Source organism: Giraffa tippelskirchi, chromosome 1 (assembly GCF_054371585.1).
Source record: "Giraffa tippelskirchi isolate mGirTip1 chromosome 1, T2T-mGirTip1v1.2.pri, whole genome shotgun sequence".
NCBI lineage: Eukaryota > Metazoa > Chordata > Mammalia > Artiodactyla > Giraffidae > Giraffa > Giraffa tippelskirchi.
The window spans coordinates 109,387,283-109,411,128 of record NC_137275.1 but is presented as its reverse complement, the minus strand read 5'-3'; the positions used below and the strand labels follow the sequence as shown (position 1 = coordinate 109,411,128).

The 23,846-nt window shown below is 39.0% G+C and overlaps 1 long non-coding RNA gene across 1 annotated transcript in view; it reads right to left on the bottom strand.

Annotated features, from left to right (window-relative positions):
- Nucleotides 1-2,435: 2,435 nt before the first annotated feature.
- LOC145506993 (uncharacterized) overlaps nt 2,436-23,846 on the bottom strand; it is a 41,167-nt gene continuing 19,756 nt past the window's right edge. The window contains exon 2 of the long non-coding RNA XR_014054494.1: nt 2,436-3,559. This is a non-coding gene — a long non-coding RNA (uncharacterized LOC145506993). The remainder of the gene's footprint in view (nt 3,560-23,846) is intronic.

The following is a 23,846-nucleotide window of genomic DNA, read 5'->3' as shown; positions in this document are numbered from 1 at the left end:
GAAAAACAGTATGGAGTTTTCTCAAAAACTAAAAATATAACTACCATACCGTTCAGCAGTTCCACCTCTAGGTATTATCAGAAGAAAATGAAAGTACTAATTCAGAAAGATACACAACTCCATGTTCAATGTCACATTATTTACAGCACCAAGATATGGGAACAATCTAACTGTACACTGATGGATGAATGGGTAAAGAAGATGCAGTGTATATATACAAACAAATATGTGTGTCAAGTATGTCGAGATTGCTTAACAAATTTAAAAATGAAAAAAAAACTTGCCATTTTCAAAACATGGATGGACCTTTAGGGCATTATGCTAAGTGAAATAAGTCAGAGACAAATATTCTACGATCTCTTTTATATGTGGAATCTAAAAAATAAACGTAACAGTTCATAGATATAGAGAACAAATTGGTGATTGTCAGAAGTGGGGGTGGGTGCGGAAAGAATAGGTATTAGAGGTCAAAAGGTAAAAAAAAAATAAAAAAGAATGACTTGTGAAATAGCCAATAGATTCTTATTATCTTATTCTTAAAATTTCCTATTTCTATCAACAGAAGCATCATTAATTCAAACCTGCTGGAGGCATTTAGACATAGTGAAAACATCTGATTTACAGTCTAATTCTCCACAACATACTTTTATAACTAAAGTACAAGATTGGGTAGAGGATTATAGAAGATCCACTGCTTCATTAATAGATTAAGCTGCTCTGTGACTACAAGATAAAATGTTTATTCTTTCAGCAAACGATTATTGAATACTTACTGTGGCCAGCTTCAGAGGTAACTGCCAACATATAACTGTTTGTACAGAGGTGGTTACTGCACAGTTGCACTCATCTCACATGCTAGCAAAATAATGCTCAAAATTCTCCAAGCTAGCCATCAATAGTACGTGAACTGAGAATTTCCAGATGTTCAAGCTGGATTTAGAAAAGGCAGAGGAACCAGAGATCAAATTGCCAACATCCGCTGGATCATCAAAAAAGCAAGAGAATTCCAGAAAAAACATCTACTTCTGCTTCATTGACTATGCTAACCTTTGACTGTATGGATCACAACAAACTGTGGAAAATTCTTAGAGAGATGGGAATACCAGACCACCTCACCTATCTCCTTAGAAATCTGCATGCAGGTCAAGAAGCAACAGTTAGAACCGGATATGGAACAATGGACTGGTTCCAAATTGGAAAAGGAGTACATCAAGGTCGTATATTGTCACCCTGCTTATTATACTTATATGCAGAGTACATCATGCAAAATGCCAGCTGAATGAAGTACAAGTTAGAATCAAGATTGCTGGGAGAAATACCAATAACCTCAGATAGGCAGATGCTACCACCCTTATGGCAGAAAGAGAAGAGGAACTAAAGAGCCTCTTGATGAAGGAGAGTGAAAAGGTGGCTTAAAACTCAACATTCAAAAAACGAAGATCATGGCATCCGGTCTCATCCCTTCATGGCAAATAGATGGGAAACAATGGAAACAGTGACAGACTTCATTTTCTTGGGCTCCAAAATCACTGCAGATGGTGACTGCAGTCATGAAATAAAAGACTCTTGATCCTTGGAAGAAAAGCTATGTCAAACTTAGACAGCATATTAAAAAGCAGAGACATTACTTTACTGACCAAGGTCTGTCTAGTCAAAGCTATGGTTTTTCCAGTAGTCATGTATGGATGTGAGTTTGACCATAAAGAAGGCTGAGCGCCAAACAATTGATGCTTTGAAATGTGGTGCTGGAGAAGACTCTTGAGAGTCCCTTGGACTTCAAGGAGATCAAACCAGTCAATCCTAAAGGAAATCAATCCTGAATATTCATTGGAAGGACTGATGCTTAAGTTGAAAGTCCAATACTTTGGCCACCTGATGTGAAGAGCTGACTTATTAGAAAAGACCCTGATGCTGGGTAAGACTGAAGGCAGGAGGAGAAGGGGTCGACAGAGGATGAGATGGTTGGATGGCATCACTGACTCAATGGACATGAGTTTGAGCAGGCTCCAGGAGATGGTGAAGGAAGGCATGCTGCAGTCCATGGGGTTGCAAAGAGTTGGACACGACTGAGTGCTGAACAACATAGAGGTGGTTGTAAAGATAAATATTTTATAATGCTCTTTGGAGCCAGGTTTATATGTTTAGTTTCTAAAGTATTTTCTTTTGTAAAAAATATGTTCAGTTCAGTTCAGTTGCTCATTCGTGACCTGGTATGGACGGCAGCATGCCAGGCATCCCTGTCCATCACCAACTCCTGGAGTGTACTCAAACTCATTACCCAAAGAAAGGCAATGCCAAGGAATGCCAAAAAGTGTGTAATATCAATGTAAATTTAATTTCAGTGTATGAATTATGATGTTACTGTTGTCTAAATTAGTAAAATCTCACTATGTTCTCAAAAGTGTTAATGAGGTTATTCTTGGTACACACATACCTTGTTTCATTGCACTTTGCTTTATTGTTTCAAAGATACTGTGGCATAGTCAGACAAAACTATAATTCAAAAAGATAGCAGGGTTATTCATAGTAGCCAAAACATGAAAGCAACCAAAATGCCCAATGACAGATGAATGGATAAAGAAGATGTGGTACATACATACAACTACTCAGCCATAAAAAGGAAGAAAATAATGCTATTTGCAACAACATGGATTCAACTAGAGATTATCATACTAAGTGAAGTAAGCCAGAAAGAGAAAGACAAATACCATATGATATCACTTATAAGTGGAACCTAAAATATGGCACAAATTAACCTGGCTACAAAACAGAAACAGACTCACAAGCATAGAGATCAGACTTGTGGTTGTCAAGGGAGAGGAGAAAGATGGTCTGGGAATTTGGGGTTGACAGATGCAAACTATTACATTTAGAATGGCTAAACAACAAGGTCCTACGGTATAGCACAGGGAACTATATCTAATCTCCTGGGATAATCCATAATGGAAAAGAATGTTTTAGAAAGAGAACGTAGGCCATTTCGTGGACGTCCGGTGTGCGAGCGCATCTGGGAACGCCGGGCGGGAGGGGACCGGGAAGACCTCTGTGGATTTGAACCTCCGCATCTCTAACCTAAGATCTCGAAAAGCATCGTGATTCCTGTCCACTGGACTGTAAATTTTATGTCGATAATCTTGGAAACAATGGCAACAAGACTGAATTGGAAGGAGCTTTTGGCTATTAGGGACCACTCCGAAGTGTGTAGGTTGCTAGAAACCGTCCTGGCTTTGCTTTTGTTCAGTCCGAAGATCCCCGAGATGCAGCTGATGCTGTCCGAGAGCTAGACGGGAGAGAACATCGTGTGGCTGCCGAGTAAGAGGGGACTATCCAATGATGAAAAGGGAAGTCGAAATCGCCGCCCACCTCCTTCTTGGGGTCGTCGCCCTTGAGATGGTTATCGGAGGAGGAGTCCTCCACTTCCACGCAGATCTCCAAGACGGAGAAGCTTCTCCCGCCGCCGGAGCAGGTCCCTTTCTAGAGATTGGAGAAGAGAGAGATCACTGTCCCCGGGAGACAAATCACAAGCCGTCCTGATCTTTCTCTAGGTCTCATAGCAGATCTAGGTCAAATGAAAGGAAATGGAAGATCAGTTTGCAAGAGGAGTGGTGTACAGGAAATAACTTCGTTTGACAGGAGTATGTACAGAAAATTCAAGTTCTCTTTGAGACTTCATAAGCTTGGTGCATTTTTAAAATGTTTTAGCTGTTCACATTTGTTTGTCTGTTGGAACAGTGACACACAAAGGTGTAATTCTCTGTGGTTTGAAATGGATCATATGAGGCATGTAATATCAAGAATTGTTACTTTACAATGTTCCCTTAAACAAAATTTAATTTGCTTTGAATTTTAGTCTTGCATAGGCTGATAATAAACCTCTAACTCCTGCCCAGGTAAAGTCAATGTTTAACATTATGGAAACAAAAACTGGCAAAAATTGGAAGATTTTTTTCAACATAGCTGGGATATGATATGTAGCTGTAGTTAAGCAGTTTTTAAAAGCTGCTGTGAACTCAAAAGCCAGCTGGAAAAATTAAAGCTGCACCCTTAAACTAGATTAGAGGTTTAAAAATTCCACTACTCTTCACATTGGACAAAAGGTTGTCCAGTTGGTGTAGAATCTAAGAAGTTTCAAGGAAGTTAGTTTACCTTTTCTTTAGGTTGTAAGTTCCTTCTGTGATTGCTTTATAAGAATACACAGCTCTTTGTAACATTCTTTATTCGGAAATTTGAGACTACTCAAGATACCAAATATCCTGCCAGTTTAAGGGTACATTGTACAGCTGAACTGAGTTACTGTGTAAGATTCTTTTTTCATGCTGTCATTTGTAATATGTTTTGTAAGAATCCTTGGGATTAAAGTTTTGGTTACAAAAAAAAAGAAAAAGAGAGAATGTATATATGTGTAAAACTGAGTCACTCTGCTGAATTTTGTACAATGTTGCAAATCAACTATGTGTCAATAAAAAAGGGGGGAAAAGATAAGGTGGTTCCACTGTGAACCTGTAAGATTAACAGAGAAGAAAAGTCTGGCAATACCAAGAATGTCAAGCACATAGGAAAACAAACTCTCAAGTATAGCTGGTGGTAGTATAACTTTGTATAATCATTTTGGAGAGCATCTGGCAATGTTTAGTATAATTAAAGATGCACATATACTACTTCCCAGAAATTTCACTTCTAGATATATACTCTGAAGAAATTATCACCAATGTGTACAAGGAGACATGTTCAGGATGTATACAAGATTATTTTCTGTAATAGCAAAAAAAATGGTACTAAATGTAGAAGGAATGAATGATATATGTGTATATATGTGTGTATAATAAAATATATATCATCTTTAAACACAAATAGAACACTAAAAAATAAATCAAAGGATTTCCCTAATGATCCAGTGATTAAGAATCTGCCTTCCAATGCAGGAGACACAGGTTTGATCCCTGGTCCGAGAATTAAGAGCCCACATACTTCAAGGCAACTAAGTCTGACTGCTGGAACTAGAGAGAAGCTTGCACCCCAATGAAAAGTCCTGCATGCCACAACTAAGACCTGATGCAGATAAATAAATAAATGTTAAAAATAAAATAAAAGCTAGAAATGATTAAGTGTAGTATGAAGGCACGTAGAAAGCCAAGATAGGCCAAAAGTGAGGCCTCTTGCAATGACCACTTAGCCAAGCTGTGAATGCAAAGGAAAAGTTCTTGAAGGAAATTAATCACGTGTGGGTTTTTTTTCCCCCCTTCACTCTGTTAAAGAGGTATATGGGCATGTGTCTGTGATACGCTACTTCAGTCGTGTCTGACTCTTTACAACCCTATAGACCGTAGCCCGCCAGGCTCTTCTGTCCATTGGATTCTCCAGGCAAGAATGCTGGAGTGGGTTTACTATGTCCTCCTCCAGAGGATCTTCCTGACCCAAGAATGAAACCTGCGTCTTATGTCTCCTGTGTTGGCAGGTGGGTTCTTTACCACTAGCGCCACCTGGGAAGCCCAATGTGGTGCATTACATTGATTGATTATTAATTGATTTTCGTATGTTGAACTATTCTTACATTCTAGGAATAAATCCCACTTGGTCATCGTGTTTAATATTTATCATATGCTGCTGAATTCTATTTGCTCGTATCTTGTTGAGGATTTCTGCATCAATGCTCATAAAGGATATTGATCTGTAGTTTCCTGTCTTGCTGGTCTTTGGCTTTGGTAATTCTGACCTCACAGATTGAGTCAGAAAGTGTTCCATCCCCTTCAGTTTTTTGGAAGAGTTTGAGAAGGAGTGGTGTTAGTTCATCTTTAAATGTTTGGCAGTGAAGCCATGGTCCAGGGTTTGCCTTGTCAGATTTTTTATTACTGATTCAATTTCATTACTAGTTAGTTCTTAGGTTTCAACCTTGGTAGCTTTTGTGTTTCTAGGAGTTTATCCATTTCATCTAAGTCATCTAATTTGTTGGTATATAATTGTTCATAGTACTCTCATAATGCTTTTTATTTCTATATAATTGTTAATACTGATCCCATTTTTATTTATATTGGTTATGAATTTTCTGTGTCTTTTTTTCCTTTGTCAACCTAGCTTAAGATTTGTCAATTTGTTCTTTTTGAAGATCCACCTTTTGGCTTTGTTTGTTTTCTCTATTGTTTTTCTGGCCTCTATTTTATCTCTGCTCTTATATTTATTATTTTCCTTCTTTTACGGTTTCTTTAGTGTGCCAACCTTATCTCCAATTTAAATCCTTTACAATAGTTTCTGGTTTTGTGGCTTGGGATACTCTTCACCAGTATTTCCCGACTCCCCCTTTATTTTCTTTAGGACTCAGTTCCTCTGGACACCTTCACTGACCTTCCAATCTAAAGCAGCCTATAGCTGTTTTCTATCACAGCATCATGTGTTCTTCACAGCCCTTATCACTCTATGATATTTTCGTTTTTGTTTTTTTGTCTGCCCCCCACCACACATGCTTGCACATGCGTGTATGCATATGTGCATACATGTGCATGCACATTCCTTAGAATATAAACTCTATAAGAACAGACATTTTCATTGTCTTGTTTAACCACTGCATCCGCGTGGCCTAGAATAGTCTCTGGCCCAACAGTAAAAAATGTTCAGTAAGTATTATTGACTGCTCTAATGTCTTGCGAAGGCTATCAAGTGATTGGTTAAAAAACTTCTTACCTCTTGCTCCTAGAAGATTACTGAAAGACAAGAAATTTATAAAGTAGTTTTAAATTTTAAGATGGCCATAACCTAAATCATTGCTGTCTGATATACTTTATTAACACAGTTGGTTTAACATAGTTATTAGGTAAATAACCATGTTTTACATGCTATTTTTATAATATATCAGCATCTACTTACTTATGTATTATTTCTTACTCTATTTGTTTTTTGAGGTAAAAGTTTTTGGGGGGATATAAATTGTACACTACTCATATCAGGTGGTCAGTTCAGTTCAGTTCAGTCGAGTCCGACTCTTTGCCACCCCATGAGCCACAGCACGCCAGGCCTCCCTGTCCATCACCAACTCCCAGAGTCTACCCAAACCCATGTCCATTGAGTTGGTGATGCCATCCAACCATCTCATCCTCTGTCATCCCCTTCTTCTCCTGCCCTCAATCCTTCCCAGCATCAGGGTCTTTTCCAATGAGTCAACTCTTCACATCAGGTGGCCAAAGGATTGGAGTTTCAGCTTCAACATCAGTCCTTCCAATGAACACCCAGGACTGATCTCCCCCAGGATGGACTGGTTGGATCTCCTTGCAGTCCAAGGGATTCTCAAGAGTCTTCTCCAACACCACAGTTCAAAAGCATCAATTTTTCGGCACTCAGCTTTCTTTAGAGTCCAACTCTCACATCCATACATGACCACTGGAAAAACCATGGCCTTGACTAGACAGACCTTTGTTGGCAAAGTAATGTCTCTGTTTTTTAATATGCTATCTAGGTTGGTCATAACTTTCTTCCCAAGGAGTAAGCATCTTTTAATTTCATGGCTGCAATCACCATCTGCAGTGATTTTGGAGCCCAGAAAAATAAAGTCTGATACTGTTTCCACTGTTTCCCCATCTATTTGCCACAAAGTGATGGGACTGGATGCCATGATCTTAGTTTCCTGAATGTTGAGCTTTAAGCCAACTTTTTCACTCTCCTCTTTCACTTTCATCAAGAGGCTCTTTAGTTCTTCTTCACTTTCTGCCATCAGGGTGGTGTCATCTACATATCTGAGGTTATTGATATTTCTCCCGGCAATCTTGATTCCAGCTTGTGCTTCCTCCAGCCCAGCATTTCTCATGAAGTACTCTGCAGATAAGTTAAATAAGCAGGGTGACAATATACAGCCTTGACATACTCCTTTTCCTATTTGGAACCAGTATGTTGTTCCATGTCCAGTTCTAACTGTCGCTTCCTGACCTGCATACAGGTTTCTCAAGAGGCAGGTCAGGTGGTCTGGTATTCCCATCTCTTTAAGAATTTTCCACAGTTGATTGTGATGCACACAGTCAAAGGCTTTGGCATAGTCAAAAAGCAGAAACAGATGTTTTTCTGGAACTCTCTTGCTTTTTTAATGATCCAGCGGATATTGGCAATTTGATCTCTGGTTCCTCTGCCTTTTCTAAGAGAACCTTGACTATCTGGAAGTTCACGGTTCACGTATTGCTGAGGCCTGGCTTGGATAATTTTAAGCATTACTTTACTAGTGTGTGAGATGAGTGCAATTGTGCGGCAGTTTGAGCATTCTTTGGCATTGCCTTTCTTTGGGATTGGACGTGGCACTAAACTGGAAGTCTTAGTTTCTAGCTTCATCTTTGCTACTATATAATATGTATAGCTTTGGGAAGAAGGGCTTCCCTGCTGGCTCAGCTGGTGGTAAAGAATCCACCTGCAATGTGGGAGACCTGGGTTCGATCCCTGGGTTGGGAAGATCCTCTGGAGAAGGGAAGGGCTACCCTCTCCAGTATTCGGGCCTGGAGAATTGCATGGGCTGTATAGCCCATGGGGCCACAAAGAGTTGGACACACCTGAGCAACTTTCACTTTGTAAAGAATTGTTTCACTTGTTTGTACCTCAGTTTTTTCATTTTCAAAATAAGGGGATTAAATTAGATAAACTGATAAAGTCCCTTCCAACAATCAAATCTATAATTCCATAATTTAGAGTTCAATTTTACTAGTTTAACATGTTTATAATTGTTGGATGTTCATAACATATTTTTCTTTACTTTTTAAAATGTTAAGTTCTTTAATATTACTTAAGTTATAAAATTGTAACCCTCTGTTTGAGCATGGAGATTCCTTTACAGATTTCCACTTTATTTTTCTTAGGAAAAGATATATCTTTTTTTTGTTTCTACAGTATATTTTTATTTATTTTAATTAATTTAAAAATTTTGGCTGTGCTGGGACTTTGTTGCAGAAAAAGCTCTAGGGCTTTCTCTAGCTGCAGCTCTTGGGCTCAGTTGCCCAATGACGTGTGGGATCCTAGTTCCCTGACCAGGGATGGAACTGTGTCCCGTGCGTTGGAAGCTGAATGTCTAACCACTGGACCACCAGGGAAGTCCCTAAGTTATTTTTAATTGGAGGATAATTGCTTTACAATGTTGTGTTGGTTTCTGCCATACAACAAAGTGAATCAGCTGTAAGTATACACTTATCTTCTCCCTCATGAGCCTGCCTTTCATCCCACTTCATCCCACCCCTCCAGGTCATCACAGAGGAATTTCCACTTTATAGAGGGGTTTCTAGAACTGAACTACGTGAAGCTGTCCCTACTGTAGGCAAGATGAGTAGCTGGCTGTCAATAAATTTTGTTGAATTTTTAAGTTGAGTCTGCTAAAGGAAAAGGAAAGATAATATAGCAATGATTGACTTCTAAGAAAAATATTATACTCCAAAAGTATGTAACACTTTACATCAAGGAATTCGATTTAAAAATAACAACTACAATTATAAATTAAAATACATAATAATTTAATGAGAAGATGAAATGCTTTCAGACACTATGGTATCTATAAAATAAATTTCATCTAACTTGGCAATTGGATTTAAACATAAGAGACATGAATCTTGATATAAAAAGTAACATCAAAAGGACAATGTTGATTTCTTCTCGTAAACTTTAGGATTTTGAACATAAACAACCATCATATGTTAGAGGAAACAGACCTTAGAAGTTGAGGTAAGTTTACTTTTCCAATTTCCTGGCCCACTCCTGGACTGTCACAATTTTCCTCTTTCTCTCTCTCTCTCTCTCTCACACACACACACACACACATATGTAATATTTTGGATATATTTAAGGTAAAAATTTTAGGAAGTGTAGCAGGTAACTGTTGTTGTTTAATCGCTGGTTATGTCTGACTCTTTGTGATCCCATGGGCTATATAGCTTGCCTGGTTCTTCTGCCCATGAGATTTTCCAGGCAAGAATACTGGAGTGGGTTGCCATTCCCTTCTCCAGGGGATCTTCCCGACCTAGGGATCAAACCTGTGTCTCCTGCACTGGCAGGTGGATAGTTTACCACTGAGCCACCAGGGAAGCCCAGGAAATTGTTAGCAGGCTAAAATACACATTTCATGTCTTCAGAGATTCAAAATGGGAGGACTAGCTGAAAATATCCAATAGAAAGTCCTGCTCATTAAGAAAATAGTGAGTTGTGACTCTATGAGGTAAAAAGCTTTGATTTACTTCACCTAAGGACACTTACATGATTATAAATGTGTTCTGTGAATGTAGCTAGTCAATTTGATTTGTTACCATTTCTCTACAGGACTCAAGATAACATAAAGGGAGTCTCTCAAGAGGATTAGAGACTTCAGTACTGGCCAGCCACTTGGTATCTTGTTAATTATCTTTTTTCTCTTCTCTGTATTTAGATCATTTAATTAATTTAGAATCCCCATTGAAACTCTAGCACCTCCTCCACCATGAACCATTTATGGAAAGACTTCCTCCATACAATCCATTTTGCACGATATAATGAAAGGGCTGAGCAGAAGGGATTTGTTAAGCATAATTTACATCTACTGCATAGTCAACCTTAATTATTTAGTGACTGATTGTCCTTTTAGGGGATTATGCAAGCATTTTGTTTCTACTATGTCTCACTGCTGCTAACTATTTAGCCATTTCACTAATCAGCATGTCTATTAAGAGCAGTTTGGGGCTAGAGTAAAGCAGAAGATCACACTGTGATCCATCATTTTGCCATTTCTTAGAAGATTTAGTAAAATCTTTAATGATGTGGGGAACCGAAGCTTGTGTGTAAATCAGTGGAATTTAATGTTTTCATTATCCATTTATTCTTTGCCTCCTGAGGACAATTAAAAGTTTGCTGTATGCATTTTGAAAATCTTAAGAATAAGAACATGTATCTTACTTTGTTCAGGATGCTATAATAAAATACTACAGACTGGGTGGCTTATAAACAGCAGAAATTTATTACAGTTCTGGAGGCTAGAAGTCCAAGATCAGCGTGACAACTCTCTCTGACTGCAGAACTCACTGTATCCTGCTGTAGCACAAGGGGCTGGGAGCTCAGTGAGATTTCTTTTTTATGGAAAAAACTCAAACGAATTTCTTGGCCAACTCGATATAAACACACTTATTCTGTCCAGGAGGGCTCCATTTTCACAACCTCACCAACCCCGAAAGACCCCCCCCTACTAATAACATCACCTTTGAGGGTTAGGGTTTCAGTATATAAATGATTGAAGATAAACTTTCAGCCCACAGCAACAAGGCTATTGTTGTTGTTGTTCAGTTGCCAAGTCCTGTCTGAATATCTGTGACCCCACAGACTGTAGACCGCCAGGCTCCTCTGTCAATGGGATTTTCCAGGCAAGAATACTGGAGTGGACTGCCAATCCCTTCTCCAGGGGATCTTCCTGACCCAGGGACCAAACCTGTGACTCTTGCCACATCTGCATTGACAGGTGGATTCTTTACCCATGAGCCACCGGGGAAGCTCCAGCAACATGATTATACATATTTAAATTTTTAATGGGTACTGCTATATCATCCTATAAGAAAGTTTCTTCTGTTGTTACTCCCCGTGAATGGTGCATAAGCGTGGCTTCCCTCTCTAAACTTTTCCAAACAACACTACATCTTTTTCCCAAAAGGATGGGTGAATTTACCTTTAACTGTTAAATCTTTCAGGTAGTTTATTTTTCAAATAAGCTTACATAAATCCACAAGACATTTTCATTTAAATGGATAAAACCCATAGTAGAGAAGTTTGAGGGGTAAAGGTTAGAGGGAGAAAATTTTTAAATGCAGCAAATTATTTTTAATAATACAAAATGTTTCCCTTGAAATGCATTGTTACATTAAAATTTCCTTTTGGGAGTTGAAAAATCAAGTGGAGAACTATATTTTTTAACAAATATTTCATGTTAATATGTAAAAAGATAAAAATGTTAGTCGCTCACTTGTGTTCCCTCTTTGTGACCCCATGGACTGTGGCCTGCCAGGCTCCTGTCCATGGAATTCTTCAGGCACGAGTAGTGCAGTGGGTTGCCATTTCCTTCTTCAGGGGATCTTCCTGATCCAGAGAGCCTCCCACATTACAGGCAGATTCCTCACTGTTTAAGCCACCAGGGAAACCCCAATATTAATATATAAGCTTACATAAGTTACATTGTTATTTCAGTATAAAATGCCACTAGTAGATAATATAGGGGAAACAATGGAAACAGTGACTTTAATTTTGGGGGCTTCAAAATCACTGCATACGGTGACTGCAGCCATGAAATTAAAAGATGCTTGCTCCTTGGAAGAAAAGTTATGACCAACCTAGACAGCATATTAAAAAGCAGAGACATTACTTTGCCAACAAAAGTCCATCTAGTCAAAAGCTTTGGTTTTTCCAGTAGTCATGTATGGATGTGAGAGTTGGACTATAAAGAAAGCTGAGTGCTGAAGAATTGATGCTTTTGAACTGTGGTGTTGGAGAAGGTGCTTGAGAGTCCCTTGCACTGCAAGGAGATCCAACCAGTCCATCCTAAAGGAAATCAGTCCTGAATATTCATTGGAAGGACTGGTGCTGAAGCTGAAGGTCCAATACTTTGGCCACCTGATGCAAAGAACTAACTCATTGGAAAAGACCCTGATGCTGGGAAAGATTGAAGGCAGGAGGAGAAGGGGATGACAGAGGATAAGATGGTTGGGTGGCGTCACCAACTCAATGGACATGAGTTTGAGCAAGCTCCAGGATTTGGTGATGGACAGGGAGGTCTGGCGTGCTGCAGTCCGTGGGGTTGCAAAGAGTCGGACACAACTGAGCGACTGAACTGAAATGAATATAGCAGTATTATAAACTAGAAAATTAGATAAGGATTATAAACTGGAAAATTAGATAAGGGTTACATGCTACATTATAAATGAAAGGAGTATATAAAAATTTACCCATTTTCGGGAACCCCCTTACACTGTTGGTGGGAATGCAAACTAGTACAGCCACTATGGAGAACAGTGTGGAGATTCCTTAAAAAACTGGGAATAGAACTGCCATGTGACCCAGCAATCCCACCGCTGGGCATACACACTGAGGAAACCAGAATTGAAAGGGACGCGTGTACCCCAATGTTCATCGCAGCACTGTTTACAATAGCCAGGACATGGAAGCAACCTAGATGTCCATCAGCAGACGAATGGATAAGGAAGCTGTGGTACATATACACAATGGAGTATTACTCAGCTATTAAAAAGAATACATTTGAATCAGTTCTACTGAGATGGATAAAACTGGAGCCCATTATACAGAGTGAAGTAAGCCAGAAAAAAAACCACCAATACAGTATACTAATGCATATATACGGAATTTGAAAGATGGTAATGATAACCCTATATTCGAGACAGAATAAGAGACACAGATGCATAGAACAGTCTTATGGACTCTGAGGGAGAAGGTGAGGGTGGGATGTTCTGGGAGAATAGCATTGAAACATGTATATTATCATATGTGAAACAGAACACCATTCCAGGTTCGATGCATGAGACAAATGCCCAGGGCTGGGGCAATGGGATGACCCAGAGGGATGGGATGGGGAGGGAGGTGGGAGGGGGGTTCAGGATGGGGAACACATGTAAACCCATGGCTGATTCATGTCAATGTAGAGCAAAAACCACTACAATAATGTAAAGTAATTAGCCCCCAACTAAAATAAATAAATTTATTTTTTTTAAAAATTACCCATTTTCAAACTAACAGTAGCATTTTCCTTTGACATTTAGACACTTTTTCTCTGAATCATTTCCTAATTATAACTATTTACAATAGACAATATTTGGAAATGGTCAAAATCTTCAACAATGTAATTGAATACTGTGAAGCCATTAAAATGGACATTTCAAAAAAATATAATGTCATGGAAAAGATTCTACAATGATATAGTGAGTGGAGGAGTCAGAGAACAAAACTGAAAATACAATGTGACTTCAATTTAGTATTTCCATTCTCCACTGGAAAGAGAGAGCGTGAGAGTGACAGTGAGAAAGAAGAACGGGAAATGCACAGTAAGAGCATTGAAAGGAAATCAATCAGCAAAATGTTGACAAAATTATCTCTGGGTGATGCCATAGAAGAATTTAATTTTCTAAGTTTTTCTTTATTTTTGAGCTTTTATAGCAATAATAACTTTTGTTAACAAAATTTCCTCCTTATTTTGTGTATTTTTTTTTTAGCATCTATACTATCAGCAGGTACTGCAGCAATGATCATGTTAACTCTTCCACAAAACTAGGATTTCTTGGGGAAGAGAGCCTTGTTTATTTATCTTTATGCTCTCAGCACATAGAGCTTAACAAATGTTTGTTAAATTTTAAAGCTTGAGATAATGAGAAAATAAAAAACAATAAAAACAATAAAAACCTCACAATATAACTAACACTCAACTCTTAGGGCTTTGGACCATCCCTTGTGGCTCAGACGGTAAAGAATCTGCCTGCAACGAGACCTGGGTTTGATCCCTGGGTTGGGAAGATCCCCTGGAGGAGGGCGTGGCCACCCACTCCAGTATTCTTGCCTGTAGAATCCCATGGACAGAGGAGCCTGGTGGGCTAGTCTATGGGGTTGCAAAGAGTCAGACATGACTGAACAACTAAGCACAGCACAGCACATCAGGGCTTCCCAGGTGGTTCAGTGGTAACGAATTCACCTGCGGTGCAGGAGATGAAGGTTCGATTCCTGAGCCTGGAAGATCCCCTGGAGAAGGAAATGGCAACCAACTTCAGTATTCTTGCCTGGAAAATCCCACGGACAGAGGAGCCTTGTGGGCTATAATCTATGGGGTCGCAAGAGTCAGGCATGACTAAGCCACTAAAGAAACAAAAAAATCAGAGTACTCCTCTTCTAGTCCAAGTGCTAACATCTGTCACACTGTTCTATCATCTTTCTATCTATATCATTGCTCATGTCATATGTCACCCTTACAGAATAAAAATACTCTTCCACACAAACATAATACCATTATCACAATCAAGAAATTTAATACTATGTAGTAATATTATATTCAAATTTCCCCAGTTGTCTGAATAACGTTTATAGCTTTTTGTTTGTTTAATTCAAGACCCAAACAAGGATCAAGCATTGCATTTAGGTGATAGGTTACCCTAGCCTCTTTTACTCTAGGTAAAAAAAGGTGTTGTTTCTTTTTTTTAACCTAAAAGTGGGTTCTGGGTTTTTTTCTTTGACTTTCATGACCACCATTTTTAAGCATCTAGCCCAGGTGTTTTGTAGAATGTCCACAATTTCAGTTTGTCTGACTGCTTCCTCACAATTAGAAGCAGTTGAAATATTTTTGACAAAAATACTAAAAAGATGATATAATGTCTTTCTTAAATGCATCACATTTGGAGGTACATAATATCCACTTGTCCCATTATATTTATGCTATTTTTAACATAAGTTTTAAAAGTTTTGTAATTCCTTCCAACTGCCATCATGGCTGTATCCCACAGATTTAGATAAGTAAATTCCTTTCATTCAATTCTAAATATCAACTTCCACTATAAATTCTTTAACCCATAAATTACATAGATATGTGTTTTGACATTCCAAACAAAATTTCCTCATTGTTTTTACTATTTTTTTAGACTTCATATTTTGAAATAATTGAAATTACTGGAAATTTACCTGAAAGTTTCAGAAATGTACACAAAGCTCCTGCATATCCAGTTTTTGAGCACATCCTTACTGGTATATCAAAATATTTCAGATTTGTACTTTCCTAATCCTGAAGTGGAGGTAGACAATATTCTAAGATTCTTGGTCCCTTTTATGTGTGTGTGTCAGTCAGTTAGTTGTGTCCGACTCTTTGTGGCCCAATGGACTGTAGCCCATGGGGCTCCTTTGTCCATGGAATTTTCCAGCCAAGAATACTGGAGTGGGTTGTCATTTTCTTCTCCAGGGGATCTCGCCAACACAGGGATTGAACCCATGTCTCCTACATCTCCTGCATTGGCAGGCAGATTGTTTATCATTAGTGCCATCTGGGAAGCGCTGGTACCTTTTATAAGGTGCGTGTTTGGGTGATCAGTCACTTCAGTCATGTGGACTATAGCCCACCAGCCTACTCTGTCCATGGGATTCTCCAGGCAAGGATACTGGATACAAGGTAATGGAATTTAAAAACAGGATCTGTGCAGTACATGCTTTCTTTTTGTGTGTTTTTAAATGACTATAATGAGGCATCATGAGATGGAGATGAGTGCATGAATTTGTAAGTCAAAGCGCAAGGTTCCTGCTTTGACCAGCCAAGCTGCCAGCTTTGTAACCTAGGGGCATTATCCTCCCTGATATTTGGTTTCCTCATCTTTAAAAAAGTTACTTAAAAAAATAGTAACAACAAAAACAATAATGATAACAAAGAAGGGAAGGGTAATGATATGTGATTATAGTAATCTGATGGGTATTATTCTAAGTTCTTATATAAATACTTAATTTTCACAACAATATTGTTATTATGCCCATTTTACAGATGAAATAAATGAAGATCATAATAAAATATTTGTATCATTCGAATAAAATGAAGTATGCGGATGTGATATGGATTCAAATTGTTTGAGTCCACTTATATGTGAATTTTTTTCAACAGTTAATACTACAGTATTACACTATCTAAGGCTGGTTGAATGAGGGGATGTGGGACCTCAGATTCAGCGGAATAGCAAGCATATTTGGAGAGTCAAGTATAAAATACACACAGATTTTGGACTTAACCTCCTAGTTGTTCAAGGGTCAATTGTATATGTATACATATAATCACTCAATTATTTATTGATTCAATCAGTGAGTATCTATTAAGTATTTACTAAGTACCATATGCAATTTTTATGCTAAGTATAAAATAAAACAATGTATACATGTTAAAGTTTATCATTATATATGCATATCTGCATGTTTATAGCTCCACAGAAAGTTTATTTGAAAGTACCATACAACAAAAATATAATGTAAGTCACATATGTAATTTAAAATTTCCTAGTAGCTGTGGTAAAATGGCTTTATTAAAGGTGAAATAAATTTTAATTATATATTTTATTTTACATAGTATATCCAAGATATTGTCATTCTAACATGTAAATGTAAAACAATTATTAATGATATATTTTGCACTTTTTTAGTCTTCAAAATCCATCACAAATTTTATACTTAGCACATCTCAGTTAGAACAAGTCACAGCTTAAGTTCACAACAATCACGTGTTAGTGGCATCTGTTGGATATTTCAGGTCTAGAATAATATACAAAAAACTGACTGGGAGATGGAAGAGGGAGAGGAATTTACCTTTTATTATATATCCTTTCATACTTTAGATTCTTGTATGCTGTGTACTTGTTGCCTAATCAAAGAAATTTGAAAAAATATATTAATACATTAAAAGCATCATGTTTCTATCTGTGCATGTGTGTGCATTCTTGCCTGTCAGTGGTTTTCAATTGCGGGTGATTCCTCGTCCCCCTCAGGAGACATATGGAAACTTTTGGAGATATTTTGGGTAGGTGGGTGGGGACCACTGGCATCCAGTGAGTAGATGTGAGGAGTGCAGTTATAGATCCTACAATGTATGTTACAGCACCCACCCCCCCAATAAGAATTATATGACCCAAAGTATCAACAGTGCTGAGGTTGAAAAACTCTTCTATGTTATGTGCTTCAAAAAGTAAAAATTTCAGTGTCTACTTGTTACCAGGCATTATCAAGACCTGGATATACAAAGAAGGTTTACACACAGCGCCTGCACTTCAATGGCTCACAGTCTAGTGAGGGAGGGAGACAATAGGCAAATTATTGCAGAAATGTGATAAATTTGAGAACAGAGTAGAAAGAAGGTATTAAGAAAGAATTAAAATATCTGTAAACTTATTCATTAACTAGAAAGCCACTTGTTAGAAGCATCAATTTGAATAGAATAATTGAAATTGAGGGCTTCCCAGGTGGTGCTAGTAGTCAAGATCCTGCCTGCCAATGCAGGAGATTTAAGAGACCTGGGTTCCATCCCTGGGTTGGGAAGATCCCCTGGAGAGGGTCATGGCAACCCACTCCAATATTCTTGCCTGGAGGATCCCACGTATAGGGGAGCCTGATGGCCTCAGTCCATGGGGTTGCAAAGAGTCGGACACAACTGAAGCAATTCAGCACCTACACAAGCAGTTGAAATTGAAACATCAATTGCAGAAGTTATTTTCTACCAAATCCTCAGGTTGAGAGTGTAGCACTTTATTCAAAGGCTTTAGTGTGCCTCTGTACCACTCTAATGTCAATAAAAGATGTCTGGGAAGAACCCTTAATTTGGTTATAACATCTGTTACTCTATTTCTGTGCTGAGTATTACATTTTGGAACTTTAAAAGGACTCTGATATATCTTAAGAAGAATGTGTAAGTCATGACTAATTGTTGTTGCTGTCTGAAAGAGACTGCTATATTTTATGAGAACGACAGTCCAAAGGATTATCGTGTTTTGCATATTTCTTCCCAAGAATGTCTCCACTTTTCTGAGAGGCTCCCAAGTTCAACCGTATTTCATTACCTATCAAAAAAAATGAGACAAAAACTCAGACTGTGAATTCCACTGGCTTTGTTTAGGTTTTCTTAAACCTTAATGCTCTCGTATTTTTGCTTTGGTTTAGTTTTTCACAAGTGAGCTCACAAAAGTGTTGTACACATCTGTTTGCAGGTTGAAAAAAATCTTGTGTCCTTCTCACTGCCTGCAAACTGCCAATACAAGGGGCAGCACAGGGCAGTAGTGATGGGCAAGTGCTCTGGCATCTGGTAAGACCTAGGTTTGAGTCCTGGTTTCACCTCCTAAGCTGCAGCACAGCTTACTTAACTTCACTAAACTTCTGTATCCTCATGTAAAATGTCTGTCATTCAACAAGATCAAATAAGATAGCATATTAAATTCACTATCATTGCTAGGAATGAAGTAATGGGAGCTGTTATTAGCCGAATGGCACGAAACAAAAAGCAGCCTTTTAAGCTGCAAGTCAGAATAGAGCTCATGGGTTTTTCTCCACCAGAAATTATTTATGTTTTCATAGTCATTATGTTTCCAAAAAATAAGTGATTCCCCACCTTTTTATTTGAACCTTAATTAGAGAAATCTGAGTACTGCTTTGGTGCTCTGGGCTGAATTGGTTCACATTTGCACTCACTATTCATTTCTTGCTACCTTTCACCACTGTGCTGTTAGAACACTGTACTAGCTCCTGTTTTTTTATGTCTGTGCTTCTTTCCAGCTAAGTTCACGTTGTGTATTTAAAACTCAACTGTCTTGGAAAATTCCCCCTTGGATCCTCATTATCACACTAACTAAACCTCACTAAATAGTAACCTGTATCTGTTTAGCAACGAGCCCATCTTCAATAGCTTGAAAAAATATAGTGCCATTCCACAGACTTCACATCTATATGCAGAGACAAGAGGCTTCTTCTTGACTTGTAATTTCAACAGACCAAGTGATTGTAATGTTACTGTGGTAAAAAATGCAGCTGCATTTTTTCATGCTTTCTAGAAAAGTTGAGATGCAATCTTACAATCACACCACACATAGTTTATTATTCAAACCTCAAAGAGGTTTGAATTTTTCATTTTCAATCTTCAATTTTTTCATTCAAAAAGCTGAAATTACACATTTCATTTCATTTGTGTGAAAAGTTATACTTGAATCAATTAATTTTATACAAAATCTTCTATTTCTCTTTGTCAAAATACCCACTGAATGCCTAATTAAAAGATGCAATAGCTTTCTTCATCTTTTAATATATTGATATTTTACACTATCCTTTTTCATGATAGCAAAAAGTTAATGACCTAATTAAAGATTAGAGGAGGTTATAATAACAAAGAATATAGGTAATTTCATTGCTTTTCTTATGGTTGATATTAATAATGATAATATTAATAGAGAAGAGCATAAATAAAAGGTACACTAACAATCTAGTAGCCTAATGACTTGAGACAGACAATTAGGCTCCAATCCATCAAGGAAGATGAGCAGACCTCCAGGGTGAGTAGGTTTTTTGTAGAGAGGGAGAACCTGGACTCTGTCCTTCTCTTTGCCACACAAGCGAAGATGAGAAACAGATCCAAGCTTCTTTGAACATTTTTCCTCCTGTTTTTCCCTCTATTCTATTCCTGAAGGGAATATTTTTGAGGTGGTATGTCCATTATACACATAACAGATTCCAAAAGAGGGATCTTTTTTTTTTTTTTTTTTTTAATGGTAGAGCAGGTAAGGGAATGAGGAAAACACAAACGGGGCAGGGAGAGAGCAACTGCATGCAGATTGAGTAAGCCGTGGAGAGAAACTATCACTGAAACGGGTGTGGGAAGAGACAAAGAGAGCCTTCCGGGGGGAAAATGGCTGAAAAGCTGAGAGAACAATCGGGAATGTAGACGTTTAGAAATCACCATAGGAAATCTAAAGCCTCAAGTGGATCATTTTACTTTTTTGCCCCCAAAACGGTGCTCAAGTCGCTTTTTCATTCAGTTCTCGAGAGCTGGGAGAAGTCCTTGGCCACAGACCCAGCAGAATGTGAGCTGCTCAACAAGCTCCTCATCAGAAGCACCAGTCTCAACCTGTTGACTCTCCTTCACCTCTTACCTGGTCTAGAATTTTAACCTCTCCTCTCATTCCTGTGGGTGACACACCGAAGTGGACGGTTATCTTAAAAAGCTATTATAATTAAGACTCCTGGAGGTGGAGAAGAGGCCCTGAGGGTTCTTTTAGTCCAGCACAAAGGAATGTATCAAATCAATGGCTGGCAAACACTCAGGATCTGATACTGTCCATAACCCTGGAGAAAGGCATGGCAACCTACTCAGTATTCTTGCCTGGAGAATCCCATGGACAGAGGTGCCTGGTGGGCTACAGTCCATGGGGTCACAAAGAGTCAGACACTACTGAAGTGATTTAGGGGGCGCACACCGTCCATAAGGCAGTGTTTGTGATAGGAGACTTGCAGAGAGAGGAGAGCCTGCAGTCTTAAGGCTGTATTCCCGAAGCCACCTTCTGGGTATGAAGGTATGAACAGCTGGAAAGTGCCAGATCTAGGAAAGCAGGTCCTGGAATCCCACTCAGGAGGTACACTGCTACAGACGGTGCTCAAAATGAAGAATATGGGAAAGCAAGAAGTACCAAATTTATTTATTTCTTTTTATCTATTGCATATAGGGTTTAACTTGGTTTGATATCAGTTAACAACCATTCTGGAATGGGTCTGGGTTGGACTCCTCACTGTCTGGAGCAGGCTGGTATGAAAAGGGGGGGAATTACACTAGAATGTATTGTCTCAAAGAGGCTGGTGGCACTCTTGAGAATACTGAGCAATATTTTGGGGCTAATGCCTGAGCTCCAGATGGCCCAGTGATAAAGAATCATCTGCCAATGCAGGAGACGCAAGATATACAGATTCAATCCCTGGGTTGGGGAGATGCCCTGGGGTGGAAATGGCAACCCACTCCAGTATTCTTGCCTGGAAAATCCCATGGACATAGGAGCCTGGGTGGCTACATCCATGGCATTGCAAAGAGTCGAACATGGCTAAGGGACTAAGCATGCGCACGAACACACACACACACACACACACACACACACACACACACACACACTCACTCACTTATTCACCAAAATGTCTCTCAGAACTGAATGAGGTCAAAACTGATTGATTCTAACCTAAATCCAGGTTAATCATTCAGAGGAGTGGACTAGCCACTGAAACTTAGGGCAGAGTCGTGAGGAATTCTATTAATAACAGGTAGCCTCGTACTTTTAAAATGAGGACTGCTGTTTTAAACGACATTGTGGACTAGAGTTGTCTCGAAGGATATTTATAGGAGAAAAAAACGGACCTTGATTAATTGGTGAGATTAAATAGGTGGCTCCAAATAGGAAAAGGAGTACGTCAAGGCTGTATATTGTCACCCTGCTTATTTAACTTATATGCAGAGTACATCATGAGAAACACTGGGCTGGAAGAAACACAAGCTGGAATCAAGATTGCCGGGAGAAATATCAATTAACCTCAGATATACGGATGACACCACCCTTATGGCAGAAAGGGAAGAAGAACTAAAGAGCCTCTTGATGAAAGTGAAAGAGGAGAGTGAAAAAGTTGGCTTAAAGCTCAACGTTCAGAAAACTAAGATCATGGCATCTGGTCCCATCACTTCATGGGAAATAGATGGGGAAACAGTGGAAACAGTGGCAGACTTTTTTGGGGGGGCTCCAAAATCACTGCTGATGGTGATTGCAGCCATGAAATTAAAAGACGCTTACTCCTTGGAAGGAAGGTTATGGCCAACCTTGATAGCATATTTAAAAGCAGAGACATTACTTTGCCAACAAAAGTCTGTCTAGTCAAGGCTATGGTTTTTCCAGTGGTCATGTGTGGATGTGAGAGTTGGACGGTGAAGAAAGCTGAGCACCGCAGAATTGATGCTTTTGAACTGTGGTGTTAGAGAAGACTCTTGAGAGTCCCTTGGACTGCAAGGAGATCCAATCAATCCATCCTAAAGGAGATCAGTCCTGGGTGTTCATTGGAAGGACTGATGTTGAAGCTGAAACTCCAATACTTTGGCCACCTCATGCGAAGAGTTGACTCATTGGAAAAGACCCTAATGCTGGGTAGGATTGGGGGCAGGAGGAGAAGGGGACGACAGAGGATGAGATGGTTGGATGGCATCACCGACTCGATGGACATAGGTTTGGGTAGACTCTGGGAGTTGGTGATGGACAGAGAGGCCTGGTGTGCTGCACTTCATGGGGTCGCAAAGAGTCAGACACGACTGAGCGACTGAACTGAACTGAACTGAAGTAGATGGAGAAGAGGATGAAGACAGTCATTGATTCATTCACTTATTTCTTCAAGAAATTATTCATGAAGCCTCTATGGGAACTGTGCTACACACCAGGGATTTTGTGGAGAGCAGAAGTGACAGGTTCCTGCCCTAATGGCGCTTACCTTCCTGAGTGTGGAGTCAGACAACAAACACAGTTAAAGACAAAGATCACTTCAGACAGCAGTAGGTGCTGTCAAGGAAGGAGAACAGTTCAATGGGATGGCGAGTGACCTGGGGGAAGGGTGATGATGAGTTTTTAGCTAGAGGGTGCAGATTTGGAGACTACCTGGAAAGGTGGTATCTGATTGAGACCCAAGAGTTGAAGTGTGGCTCTGTGAAGACCCAGAGAAGGGCATTCTTTGAAGAGGGAGTAGCAAGTATGAGAGGCCTGAAATATCAGTGAACTTGATACAGTGGGGGAAGAAATCAGCAACAACAAAAGCAATGAAAAGGAATGTGGCCAAAGAAAGTAAACAAAGGACAAAAAGTCCAAGACAAAGTTCGCAGGCTAGGCCACATGGAGTTTCTTTAACTGTAAAGAGAATTTAAAGGGAAGATTAAAGTAGAAGCTAATTCTGATCCAGAGAAGATTCAGGAAGATCAGACAGAATCCATTAAAACAGCATTTTTGAGGATGTAGAGAAAAGAGGGCAACCCTGGGTGTAGCGCCCCTATAATAGTGAAGACAAGAGCTAAAACCTGGGTGATACTCAATGTCAGCAAACTTTGGTTTACAAACATGTGCTCCAGAAAGAAAGGTAAAAAAAAACCCTTGCTGTGGCTACAGCAGTAGGTAAGGAACCCCAGGGATCAACCCAGACTACAGTGTTACAGTCACCACAGCTGGTATTCTAATTCAAGAGGAAGAGGGAAATGACTACCACTGATACCTTCATTAAACAAGAACAACAAACTTACATAGATAAAATTTAATGGCCTACATATCTTAGATTTTTAATAAAGTAAAAAAAGTTAAAATTCCTGTGTGAGAACCCAAAAGAGT